The following is a 13,896-nucleotide window of genomic DNA, read 5'->3' as shown; positions in this document are numbered from 1 at the left end:
CTCAATGTGAATTTGTTTCTTCTGAAATAATGTTGTGGCACTATAGGTTAGGCCACCCTAGCTTTCCATATCTAAAAACCTTGTTTCCTTCCTTATTTAAAAATCAAAATTTGAGTTTATTATATTGTGACTTTTGTTAAATGGCTAAACAAACACGTGTTTCATTTCCTACCCGTACTTATAAACCATCCCAGCCTTTCTCTTTGATTCATAGTGATATTTGGGGCCCCTCAAGGGTTAACAACCTGTCAAAAGCAAAATGGTTCATAACATTCATAGATGACCACTCTAGGACCACTTGGGTGTACCTTTTGAAGGAAAAATCTGAAGCTGGACAAACTTTTAAACAATTCCATGTCATGGTAAAAACTCAGTTTCAAACTGAAAATCGTGTACTCCGTACAGATAATGGAACTGAGTATTTCAATTCTATTTTAGGGAATTACCTATCACAACAAGGAATTGTCCACCAAAGTTCTTGTTCCGAAACACCACAACAAAATGGGGTTGCAGAACGTAAAACAGACACCTTTTAGAGGTTGCTAGGGTCATTATGTTCACAACTAATGTACCAAAAATATATTGGGGAGAGGCCATTCTTACAGCATCTTATCTCATAAATCGTATGCCCTCTCGAGTTCTTAAATTCAAGACACCTATTTTTGTTTTTCTTGACAGCTACCCACAAAATCACCTTGTTACCTCTAATTTTGCACTCAAAACTTTTGGTTGTACAGCCTTTGTATATCTTCCGAGTCTTCAAAGAACAAAGTTGTCTCCTAGAGCCATCAAGTGCCTATTTCTAGGATATTCTCCTACCAAGAAAGGGTTCAAGTGTTATAATCCTCTTACCAAAAAATTATTCGTCACAATGGATGTCAAGTTCTTTGAAATCAGCCTTTTTACACGAGTAATTCTCTTCAGGGGCAGAATTTGAGAGAAGATAATTCCTGGGATCTTCTTGGCATTTTAGAACCTAAGATGCCTAGTAATTTCAGCCTAGAACCCAATATGTCCAGTAGTTCCAGCCTAGAACCCAATATGTCCAGATGTTCCAGCCTAGAACCTAATATGTCCAGTAATTCCAGCCTAGAACTCAATCTACCAAATACCTCCTTCCTCAGTCCAGACATTCATCCTAACCTACCTAACACCATAGAACTTAATCAACCAATAGTGTCACCAAGGAATGAAGGAATAAAAACCAATTCACATTTGGAGGAACCTATAGGCGAGTTTCATGTCTATTCACGAAAGAAGAATAAAACTCAAGAGGTACAGCCACTTATAGACCAAGCAGAACCGAGATCTGAACTAAGGGAGGATCAAAACCCACCTACTGAATATGCTGAGAACGAAGCTCAGAAGTCCACAGATTTGCCTATTGCGATAAGGAAAGGGGTAAGAAATTGCACTAAACATCCTATCAACAAGTTCTTGTCATATGCAAATCTATCTAAGGAGTATAGGAATTTTGTGGCCAGTCTATCTAATACCACTATTCCAAGAAACATCCATGAAGCCCTAGAGTCAAATGAGTGGAAGAAAACTGTTTAAGAAGAAATGGCAGCCTTAATAAAGAATAACACATGGAAGCTTGTACCAAGACCTAAAGACAAGAGGACTGTGGGGTGCAAGTGGGTATTTACAGTCAAATTTAAGGTTGATGGAAGTGTGGACAGGTATAAAGCAAGACTCGTGGCGAAAGGTTTCACACAAACCTATGGGGTGGACTATCTAGAAACTTTTGCTCCAGTGGCAAAGCTTAATACTGTAAGGATCCTTCTCTCTCTTGCTGCAAATTTAGATTGGCCTCTCAACCAACTTGATATCAAGAATGCATTCTTGAATGGAGAATTGGAAGAGGAAGTTTACATGGATATGCCGCCTGGTTTTGAAGAAAAAGGACCTGCTGGAAGAGTTTGTCGGTTAAAAAGGTCTCTCTATGGCCTTAAACAGTCCCCTAGGGCTTGGTTCGATCGATTTGGAAAGTCTTGAAGAACTATGGTTATTCTTAAGGGCAAGCCGATCATACTATGTTCTACAAACGGTCTAAAGAAGGGAAGTTAGCTATTTTGATCGTGTATGTTAATGACATTATACTAACAGGAGATGACAAAGAAGAGCTGGAAGGATTAAAAGAAAAATTAGCTGGTGAGTTTGAAATCAAGGATCTTGGACCACTACGTTATTTTTTGGGAATGGAGGTAGCTAGAACAGCTAAAGGTATTCTAGTTACACAACGGAAATGCACCCTAGATTTGCTAAAGGATACTGGTATGATTGGCTGTAAACCTGCTGCCACACCAATTGAACCAAATAGCAAGTTGGGTCTTGAAGAAAATAGTGCACCCGTGGAGAGGGGGAGATATCAAAGGCTAGTAGGGAGATTAATTTATCTTTCCCATACTAGACTTGATATTGCTTTTGCGGTTAGCTTAGTGAGCCAGTTTATGCACGCCCCAAAAGAAGCTCACTTAGTGGCAGTAAACCGAATACTTCAATACCTGAAGTCAACACCGGGAAAGGGACTTTATTTTGAGAAGGGAGAAAAAAGGAATGTAGAAGCTTTTGTTGATGCGGATTGGGCTGGAAACATCATGGATAGGAAGTCTACAACGGGTTATTGTACTAAGGTGTGGGGAAACCTTGTAACTTGGAGAAGCAAGAAGCAAACTGTAGTGGCACGAAGCAGTGCAGAAGCAGAATTTCGAGCACTAGCACATGCGGTATGTGAGCTTATGTGGATAGAACGTGTTCTCAAAGAACTACAGTTAATAAAAAATAGTTCTATGCAACTTTACTGTGACAATAAGGCAGCAATTAATATTGCCCATAATCCTGTCCATCATGACAGGACAAAACATGTGGAGGTAGACCGACATTTTATTAAAGAGAAATTGGAAACTGGAGTTATCTGTTTGGTGTATATTCTAACAGGACAACAAACTGCAGATATGTTGACAAAAGGAATGCATGGACACAAGTTTGAAGAGTTTGTATGCAAGCTAGGCATGAAGAATATCTATGCTCCAGCTTGAGGGGGAGTGTTGCAGATGTCAGTTGTATTTTACAGCTGTGTGTTGACTATTGTTGTAGATGTTAGCTGTATTTTACAGCTATGTGTTGACTTAAATACTAGATTTTAGGATATATAATCCCTAATTTTCAGGGATACTGATTTGCAATATCTTAGCTGTTTTTTTTTTACCATTTTATTCCTAGGGTGTAATGTATATAAATATGTATTCTTCTCTAATGTAATACGAGTGAAGAAGTCAGATTTTTCACAATCTTCTTCTTCCTTCTGTCAATTTCATTATCAACATCACAATTCAGTTTCATCTTCATCATCTCACCGCAATTACATCATCTACATCATCATCATCAATAATATTAATCATCAACAATGGTAATCATCATCATCATCAATCATCATCATTATTGATTGGTTCTTCAACGACAACAAAGAGGCCGATCATGACTGCAGCGACAAGCTACTGAACTGACATGATGGAGGTGGGCTGCAATCGGCAATGAATCCGACCGGTGACGAGCTGCTCAATTGGCTAGTGAGTGAGAGGAAACTTTATTTTGATAACAGTAATTCCTTAACTGCTCGAGAAAATTAGACCTAAGCCAAACTGATCGTCCAAGAAACCCTCCATACAGGGAAATGGGGAGGGAAAAAAGAAAAAAAGAAGTATAACAAGTAAGCTTTATATGACCTTAATATATTCAAATGTAACAACTTGATACAATAAGTTCATTATTAGTCAATCTACTTGCACTCTATTTCAAAAAGCAACTTGTCCAAAGCAATAAATTTTCTCAGTTATCCACAAGGCATAATAGATGGTTGTTGTTAAGTTCACCTAGCAACATGAACTATGGGAATCAATGGCATTGTGAAGAGGTCACACGAGTAAATAAATAAATAAACCAAGAAAAAAAAAGAAATCTTTCAGATTAAGTTTCCCTATCTCCTCCCAGCATTTGTCAAACTCACATCATCCTTTTCCCACTGTCTTCACTGGTTAGCTATATTTCCCAATTGATATTGACCAACTAAAGACATCAACCTTACCTAAGGTATGCAAGCTTCAAACCAAAGTTGTTACTTAGAAATATGTGAAACCAGAAGAAGCCTATCAACTTAATTGCTAACTTCCCGGCAATTGCAATTGCGCATCACAATTAAATTATTTAGAATATCTTCCAACCTGCAATCCACAATAGTTACTCAATGAATACAGAAATTCCTCGCTTGCATTTTCAGTGATTATTTTCGACATTGCATTGGAATTGGGGTTGAGAACCTGCATGGAGACAACAGAATAAGTTAAACTAGGAGTTAAAAGTAATCCATGTGGGCACACTAAAATTCCAACTTGATGTTGGGTAAACAAACTTCACTAAAATTTAATCCCCTAGAAATATCATGAGTTGCAGAAAGTGAGAGTACCTGAGGTCTGCACCCCACTATTCATTCAAGTTGAATGTCATGATGTCTACAATATGCTAGGAGATTAGATTCATCAAACTCCACCCTATCCAGTAAGGTTTTCTTCACCGCATCATAGATGGGCTGACCTTTCCTAGCCCCACAGATAACCCTCAATACAAAAGACCTTTTGCAGTGACAGTGACAGAAAAGCTTAGAAAAAGATTCATCTAATGCATTTAAGTACAATTTTATCCAAGAGATCTTTATTGCTCTGGGATTAATATCAAGGCCATAGACCTGCAATAGGATATTCAGACAGCATAAAAGAACTCCTACAAGGTTATATTTTCAACATACTCCAACAAAGACTTTTGGACAAGGACAGAGTTGATAATTATGTAATTTTTCCTAATAGGAGTGCATTAAATCACCATAACCTGGTGCCAATGCTGTTATAAATATCAAATGGCCTTGCAAAACACAGAGATAGAAAATGATGAGAGAAATCATGATGGAGCCCCTGAAGGCACTGGTAGGGAAGGAAATAAAAGCTCTCACATGGCATAAGGACGACAAACCAACAAAACTTCAAAGGCAACCACTTCTCAGCTATGGCAATGGTTATCCATCCATTTCCACAACCAAGCTCAGCCACAGCTTTGTCCTTCAAAATAGAGTCTGGATGTCTATATAGTCCTTCATAGAAAGTGAATGACCAGTCTCCTGGGATAAAAATGCTGGGGATGACCATCAATGTCAATTTTTTTCTCCCTTGGTAGCCTATACTTAGAAACAATAAGTGTCAAAGCAAAAAAGTCAACAATGACCTACGGATGTTTATGTTGGGAAGATGATAAATGAAACTTTCGTATGACAGGAAAGATAATAATGCAGATGCGGACAGGTTAATAAGCTAGAAAGGATAAAACTAAAATTTGGCGCTTTTAAAGCCCCAGAAACAGCTTCATGAGTGATGAGTGGTATATGAGGGATCATGAATTTCAGTGGGGAAAATTTACATAGTGAAACCATGGCGTCCATGTTAGCATGAGACATACAAAAACCTCCTAGTGACCTTGCAAATTTTTCACTAAATAAAGATGAAAGTGGAGTTGGCTTATTGATTGCATAATTTATGCACAAGATGAATAAAATGGCTAAGGAATTAGCATCAATTATTAAAATGCTCCAAAGTAAAGAGCAAGATTAGTGTTTTATATAGTTAATATGAGGAACTGCGACATTGAACTCAAATTAACTAAGAGAAGTTCATCCATAGAACTTTGTTCATGCACTCGTGACAAATTTTCAGGAAACAAAACCATTAAAATCTTGGACTTATTATTCAATGATGTACGAACTTATTGAAATAAATTAACAGCTGTAATTATTTTTGTCTTACCTAAAAGGCAAATTCTATCTACCATATAGTATATTTTTGGTAACATTCATTCCACTCCTAGGTCAACTTCAGATATTAATTCACTTCCTATTTTGTTAGCACTAAACCTAAGTACTATTCGAGTTAGAGTGAATAATTACACCAAAAGTAGGGGTGGGCGTTTCGGGTTTCGGTTCGGGTTGTTCGGGTTTCGGTTTGGGTTTCAACCCGTTCGGGTTGGAGAATTGAACCCAATCGGGTTGAAAACGCCAACCCGAACCAATTCGGTTCGGTTCGGTTTGGATTGACAATTCGGATCGGATTGGGTTGATAATTCGGGTTACAATTTCGGTTCGGGTTAATTCGGGTTAGTTTGGATTAGTTCGGGTTCAATTATCAATCAACAACAACAAACCCACTTCAAATAATTGAATAATTGTCAATCAATTAATTAAAAATTTACAATTTAATTAATAGCAACAGGCTGTTAAAAACTTAAAATTCAATTCGGGTTGTTGCCATCAGTTGCGTGCAAGTCAGCAAGTTACAGCGTCGCCGTCGGCAAGGCAAGACAAACCTTAATCTCGGAGGTCAGAGCAGCTACAGCGTTGGCAGATCGAGACTTCCTGGGCTGAGTGGGACGCGAGCTGAACGCACAGCGCAGTTGCGGGCGAGGCGTGCTGGCTGACGCGAGTGGGCTGCTGTGAACGGGGCTGCTGGCTGCTGTTGTGGCCTGTGAGTGTTGTCGTCGTGGGAGGGAGTGAAACGATGGAGCAAGGAGGGGGAGGGAGTGAGACGATGAGGCCGGCTGGTGTCTGTTGGAGCTGAACGGGGCTGCTGTGGCTGCTGCTGAAGTGCTGATGTCATCAACCACAGTTCACAGAAAGTGAGAACTGAGAAGTGAGAAGAGGGAGCAAGGAGGGGGAGGCCGAGAGGGAGAGATTTTTGTTTAGGGATTTTTCATTTTTAGGGATTTTTTGGTTTAATTAATGTATATATATTTTTAATTTAAAAGCTAAATCTTTAAAAAAAAAAAAGCTTCAACCCGAACGGGTTGAAAATTCGGTTCGGGTTGAACCCGAACCGAAATTTAACCCGAACAGATTGAAGCTTTGAATCCGTTCGGGTTGCACGAGTTAACCCAAACCGAACCGAACCCGAAATAAATTTCAGGTTCGGTTTAGTTCGGGTTAACCCGAACCGAACGCCCACCCCTAACCAAAAGTAAACACTTAATCCTGATCTGTTTGATTATCAAGAAACTGTAGGAAAAGAAGGGAAAGAAACAAAAGCGAACAAAGTGAAAATAAAAGCTCACTGGGCTCACAGAAAAAGATAAAAACATAAATTAATTTAAACTACAACTACGACTTCATTTTTGTTTTCTTGGAAACTGAATCCTGAAAATGACCAGCACTCCACCCAAGTTTTCTCAAGACACTCATTGATTCCTCAGAACACCCAACTACGGTGGACCCAATCAAAGTCTATTGTATTGTTGAATGAAAGTATGAAATCTTAACAACTAGTTCAGGCCAACAGAAACAACATCAGACATTGTGATTAACCATCTTCCTCAACTAACTCAGCGATCAAATGTCTAATTCTGTAAACATATAAGCTATTTCTTCTTTCCATCAATTAAACCCCAAAGTAGAACTCCCACTATAAGTATCCCCTTCTTTAAATTGGTTCCTTTTTTCTTTCTTTAATACCTTTTAAGCAGGTTTTGTTCCTTCTTACATTAGCAAATAACTAACATAAACATCTATATCTCTAAGCAAAAAAAACATTTGCTCACAAAATAAAAAACCATTGCAATAGGAAATGACAGATGCCCAGTTGAAATAGAGGCTTCATCTCTCACCCATTCTTGTCACATAGCAGGAGTCAATGGAAAAATCTCATTCATGGCTTCCCTAGCTTGTCTCAATTTCTCTATCTCACCCATTTTTCTCAAAACCTTTATTTACTGAAAAAAAAAAGATAAAAACCATTTTTATCACAACCCAAGAAAGAACAAGCAAACGGTTATCCACAAAATCACTCAATAAATATGTGTATTGAAGTTACTTGAACATAGGTGTCGTAATTGGAGGGTTCATTGGATAGCTGATACTCTAGGGTTTGAAGCTCCATGTTCTGTTTTGCTTCATCTTCTGAGTCAGAGTCCGAGTCTGAGTCAGAGGCATCGCTCGAGTCCGAAGAGTTGGCTGTTGTTGTTGGTTTAGGGTTGTTCTTGACGTCGGGCATGGCCGTGTCTCCATCTTCTTCTTCTTCTTCTGGGATTGTTGCTAGGGTTTTCTCTTCGGGTTCCATCTTTTGAACCCTTTCTTAATTTGTTTCTCTCTTTCAGCCACTAATGGTTTTTTAATTTTATGCAATTTTTTTTAACGAGGCAATGATACATGTCTGGACTCTGGAGTGGTAAAATTTTTGTTTATATCCCTCGATTTTGATTAAAAATACAAATAAATGCATTTATTTTTGGTCAAATTAAAGAACGCCCCACACACACACTACACATACATAAGCATTTGTATCAGTGTATCATTGTGACAATCACTCTAATTTTCCCCTTTATTTCTCCCCTCTCCTAATTTATTATATGCCCATTGACAATCACTCAATGGGCATTTGTATCAGTGTATCATTGCGACAATACTCTAATTTTCCCCTTTATTTCTCCCCTCTCCTAATTTATTATATGCCCATTGAATAATGGAGTAAAGTAGAAGAAAAATTAACTGTATGATTTTTTTTTCAAATTTTGTGACAATTTGAACATTATTTTTGTTAAGTTAAGTTGTGCATCAACATAAAATAAGGGTTCAATTTATGGGTGAGTCTATATGAACCCCTAATTTTACTCATCAAACCCATAAATTCATTAAAAATTTTATACAAAATTCCCATTCAAATTGCAGCCAAGCATGGCATATGTCCTGAATGATTCTGTTTTTAGGAAAGGAAGATATCAACTAATCCAAAATGCAGTAAAGAGCAGTTTAACTAAATATGCATTGGAATCAGACTTGAAAGAACATTAACAGATACAGATATCTAAAATAACATCTAATTATCAGAAATTAAGATGTATGATTTCAGGTGTTTACAAATAAGACCAGTTAAACAAACAAGATGGAAACAACAAGGTACGTTGTTAAGCAGTTAATATTCATTAAAGAAGCAGGATGAAAGAAATTTACCTCTGAACCTGTCCTTGTAAATCTTTTACTGTAGCATCTCTTGTCGATGGATCTAGCTTCATTAATATGACCCAATTCAATTTCCACAGATATATAACTTTGCCAGGCTTCCAACATTGTACCACTGCATTAAGAGAAGCACAAGTTATCCGAAAATATATAGATATAAAGAAATTTTGCTATGTATGCACTGGCAAAAATTAAAATTGGTGAACCTGATCTTAAGTAGCCTCTCCCAGACACTACGAGCTGAAACCGTATCTTTTCCCATAGTTTGTTCAAGACGTGCCCAATAAGCATACAAACGCAGCAAACCATTGTTATTTTTCATCTGTTCTGACAAGTAATCTGATGCACGCTGTAAGGAAGAGAAGACATTGTTGTTTATGGACATTTACAACCTCCAAATCCCGGAAAGCTAACAAATTTAACTGGTATCATAAAGACAGACAGGTTACTCATTTATGAGCACAAACTTGGAAGACAGCTATAAATCCTGTACCAAGGTTAGACTATCAAGAGTTGAACATCGTGTGAAGACTTAAATCCACAAATTCTTGAAGACATCTTCTCTAAGTCAGAAAGCATCCCATAGGAATTGACTTTTTTGCCCTACCAATGATGATGGTAGCACTAGTCAGCTCTATGACTGGCCAAGAAAGTCCTCAATGATAAACATGATCCAAGAAATAAAAGCAATGGATTGAAATCTACCATGCAAAACAAGCAATCTAGAAGTACCAATGCTTCAGTGCAGTGCCTTCTACTTGATTTGTAACAAAATTTTGACAAGGAAAGTTAAAACTTCACTTAAAAGCACCAAAGAAGAGGACCCCACAACATTGGACACAAATATAGCTGTTGGAGCCCACTCAACAGAAACCCAGAATTCCAATGGTATATATGCCAGACACAATGTTATACCTGATGCTGGCGTAAGACCAATATGCCACAATTGCAGGCCAAAGTACTTGATAGCCATACACAAAACAACATATGTCTTGAATCTTAAAGGTATCATCTAGCAACTAGCTCCATCCAGTAATCCACAATAGAGCATTTCTTGGGTATGATTTGGGAAGCTTCAATTTCTTGATATTAAGGAGTATAACCAATTTTAATATTGAATAGCCAACAGTATAAGTTTACAAACCTGAAGGGTTTCCGTTATCAATGAATAATCCAAGGCGCCCTCAACTTCACCGGAGAATAAAATTCTCCACCTCAAACCATCTATTCAAGTAAGGAATAGATCTAGGTACTCAAACAAAAAAGAACCAGTTAACAAAAAAATGCATGATGAATCAGAAGTAGATATATACCAAATCATACAGCTCAAGAAACCAAGGTATGTACAGAAGACATAAGATTATATCTCTACCTCCTCAAAGGTTGAAAAAGTACATAGTAGTGACTTCTCAAAGACCTGAAATTAGTAATGGAAAATTTGATGAAATAATAGGAGAATCCCGTATATATGTAATAGGGGCAGAATGAAATTAAGATTTGAGTTTGCGCAATTTGTTGCTATTAATATAATTAGAACAATCTTTTATAAATTTAAAAAAATACAAAGACATTTGTAAAGAAAATAAGTACAGGACATTTAAACAACCCAGTTATTAAAACACTATGAAAGTGCAAAAGGAGCAGGAGCACCAAGAAAACACTTTTTGGAGCATTCCAACAACCACCGCGGTATTTAATATGCTTTAATTTGTCAGCACAGGTGAATTTGCCCACTAAATCTCTCTGATTCATGTTTGCTTCTGTACAGATGTGTAAATGCTAAAGCAAAAAATACTCTTCAAGGGAAGTATATTGCAATTTTAGGGGAGGAGAAAAACAAAAAAAAACACTAGGGAATGCTTCTCCTCAGTTACTCCCACAATCAAGTGCTTGCCAAGAAATTTGCCTAGGAAGCTGATCATTTCTTTAACTTCAAACAATCAAAATCAATTACATTCAGGAAACTTGATTAAGCTCAGAATGAATACATTCAGGAAAATTGATTAAGCTCAGAATGAAGGGTAACAATTAAACCTACAGTGGATATCTCCTCCTCAGAAACACGGCCATGTTCCAGAGAAAGCAAAGATCGTACCCAAAGTTTTCCTACCCAGGGACAATTTTTTGTAGCCCTGGAATAAACATCTCTCACAACATTACCAACCTGAAGAGGAGAGTCGATTAGTATACAAATAGCTGCAACAGAAGAAGTAAAATAGAAAATAGAAGGATAAACCTTTAATGTTTTGTCAAGATAACGAGTATAATCAAGCCAGAGATCACTTGATACAGGAAAGTCGGTAATAGCCCGTTCATAAAGAAGTTGAACTCTACCAGGATCTCCAGAAGATTGCTCATACTTCAAGTATATCTACAACAATAACAGATTAATATAATAATATTAAACTTGAAAGCACAAAATAGAAAAAGGAGAAGAAGGAAGATAATGACACTGCATGCCCCCCCCCCCAAGAGTAAAAAGAGCAGACATTATTATTATTATTATTTGACAATGCAGATATTAATTATTTATTACTTATTATTATTACTATTATTTGCTAAGAAACAATAGATAATATTTAAAGTGCACATATTAATTGTTAGCTACACAAAAGCAAAATAATAATGCCATAAGAAGAAATCCCCCCAAAAAAATATTCATATTAATAAAATTTTTAGGGCTGGATTTCACTTACTATAAAAAGCTATCAAATGACGATAGTAAAGTCATCTGCCATGTATTGTTGAAATTTCTCTGAGTCAGATAAATCCTGCCTAGAAATCTGCTCTTCAACATGAGCTCGTGCATTACACATCTCCAATGCCTTTTGGTATGCTGCGGCAACATTAGAAGAAATCCCATCTACATTACTAGATTCAACATCAAGAACAGCCCCCTGTTTGAGCTCCCAAGATTTGTAGGCAAGAAGAGTTGCACTTGAGTTAGCAAGGGGAACAGACAACTGGCGATGAAATATACTTCGAATCCGCAGAACCTGTTTTTCCTTTTCCTGCAAAACAAGCAGCAAGGGTCTTGGAATGCTTGTCATGTGCTAGGGTTGGAAACACCCCCCCCAGCAAAAAAAAAAAAAACCTTCCCTTTTTCTTTCTATAGATGGGAATAAACTCGTTATTTAAGCCCAAAAAAAAGTAAAATAAATTAAAATATTTCACATTCAAGTTAATCTTATCAATCCTACTAAATATAGCTAGCTCAAATTCTCTGTACAATTCCCATATTTCACTGCCTTCTAAAACATGCAGACCAGCAGCAGTAATAGCCGCTCAAATAGATTCCTTGCCTTTGAAGTGCCATTGGGTAAACATTCGCGTATAGATGGATCATATTCTTGCACAAATTTTAAATAATCACACCAAAGAGGGACAGACTGCATCAGAAAAAAGGGTATTCAGCTGCCTTCACTTTCAATGAACTACTATGATGAAAATCTCCACATATGAAACTAACAACTTCTTCTGTGCTTCTTATTGCCATCATCAAGGACTTTATTTACCACAAAAGATATGGAAACAGATGATATAACAATTGAACTTTCATATAAATGAAAATGCTGCTCTTCAGCCTCTGTAAAATTATTTCTTTCGTTGAAAATGATTCAGAAACTAAAATTTATGTATCTACCAAGAAGAGTTTTTTTCCCCCTCTTTTATGCATCATGAACTGTTAGCACCTCTTGGTAATAAAATCAAAACAAAGTGAATCAAGCTTACGACTAGTACGCTTTACTCCAATGCTTCAATTTCATAAAATATTTCTCCAAAAAAAATGAATCATAAATTCATGCAGAGCGTTAATTCAAATTCTGTAAGCATAAAGAGAACAAACCAGATAATCAGAAACTCCTCTTCCGTAAATCTTCTCAATTCCCGAAAGAGCCTCAGGCTTACAAATTAAAGCCAAGTATCAGCAAGAAACCAATTATGTAATTATCAACGTATACATTAAGCTTTAGGTCACAGCTATGTAAAACCATAAAAAAGGATGAAATCTTAACAATAGGTGACGCCAACAGCAACAGCTTCAGACATTGTGATTAATTATCTTCCTCAACTAACTCAGTGATCAATTGTTTAATTCTGTAAACATATAAACTATTTCTTCTTCCCATCAATTAAACCCCAAAGCAGAACTCCCGCTATGAGTATCCCCTTCTTCAAATTGGTTCCTTTTTTCTTTCTTTAATACCTTTTAAGCAGTTTTTGTTCCTTTTTACATTAGCAAATAACTAACATAAACATCTATATCTCTAAGCGAAAAAAAAAGTATTTGTTCACAAAATCAAAAACCACTGTAAAAAGGAAATGACAGATACCCGGTTGAAATAGAGGCTTCATCTCTCGCAAATTCTTGCCACATAGCAGGAGTCAAAGGAAAAATCTCATTCATGGCTTCTCTAGCTTGTCTCAACATCCATCCATACATACATAATTTATCAGTATTATAAAATTTTCATATCTACTAAAATATTACACACATTATTGAGGTTTTAATTATATATATGTAAATAATATTATATATCAATATTATAAAATATACGTATCTACCAATATTTTATACATTTACATTATTAAAGCTCTAAATATATTTAAAATTTTATAAATAAAATATTGTGTCTATATTCATCTTTTTAAAGAATAAAAAAAAATTCTCTAATATTTAAGTTTTGATGACAAGAATCTATAAATTATTTTAAAATAAAAAATATAATCGAGTCATTGATCGGGTAAATGGGTCAAGAATTTTAACCCTAACCCGACACGGAAAAAAATCGTGTTGACCCGGACCCGACCGATTTAATAATCGTGTTAAATTTGACGACCCATACCCA

General features: G+C 36.5%; 2 protein-coding genes and 1 pseudogene across 22 annotated transcripts in view; 1 reads left to right on the top strand and 2 right to left on the bottom strand.

The window, feature by feature from the left end:
- LOC102615293 (methionine S-methyltransferase) overlaps window positions 1-13,896 on the bottom strand; it is an 82,879-nt gene that overhangs the window by 8,439 nt on the left and 60,544 nt on the right. The window lies entirely within an intron of this gene.
- Window positions 1-13,896, top strand: part of LOC107174851 (putative disease resistance RPP13-like protein 1) — a 102,561-nt gene that overhangs the window by 39,107 nt on the left and 49,558 nt on the right. The window lies entirely within an intron of this gene.
- Window positions 3,697-13,096, bottom strand: LOC102607930 (uncharacterized; annotated as a pseudogene).

The sequence above is a fragment of the Citrus sinensis genome, chromosome 5 (assembly GCF_022201045.2).
Source record: "Citrus sinensis cultivar Valencia sweet orange chromosome 5, DVS_A1.0, whole genome shotgun sequence".
NCBI lineage: Eukaryota > Viridiplantae > Streptophyta > Magnoliopsida > Sapindales > Rutaceae > Citrus > Citrus sinensis.
The sequence above is the reverse complement of the archived record's forward strand: the minus strand, read 5'-3'. Positions and strand labels throughout refer to the sequence as shown.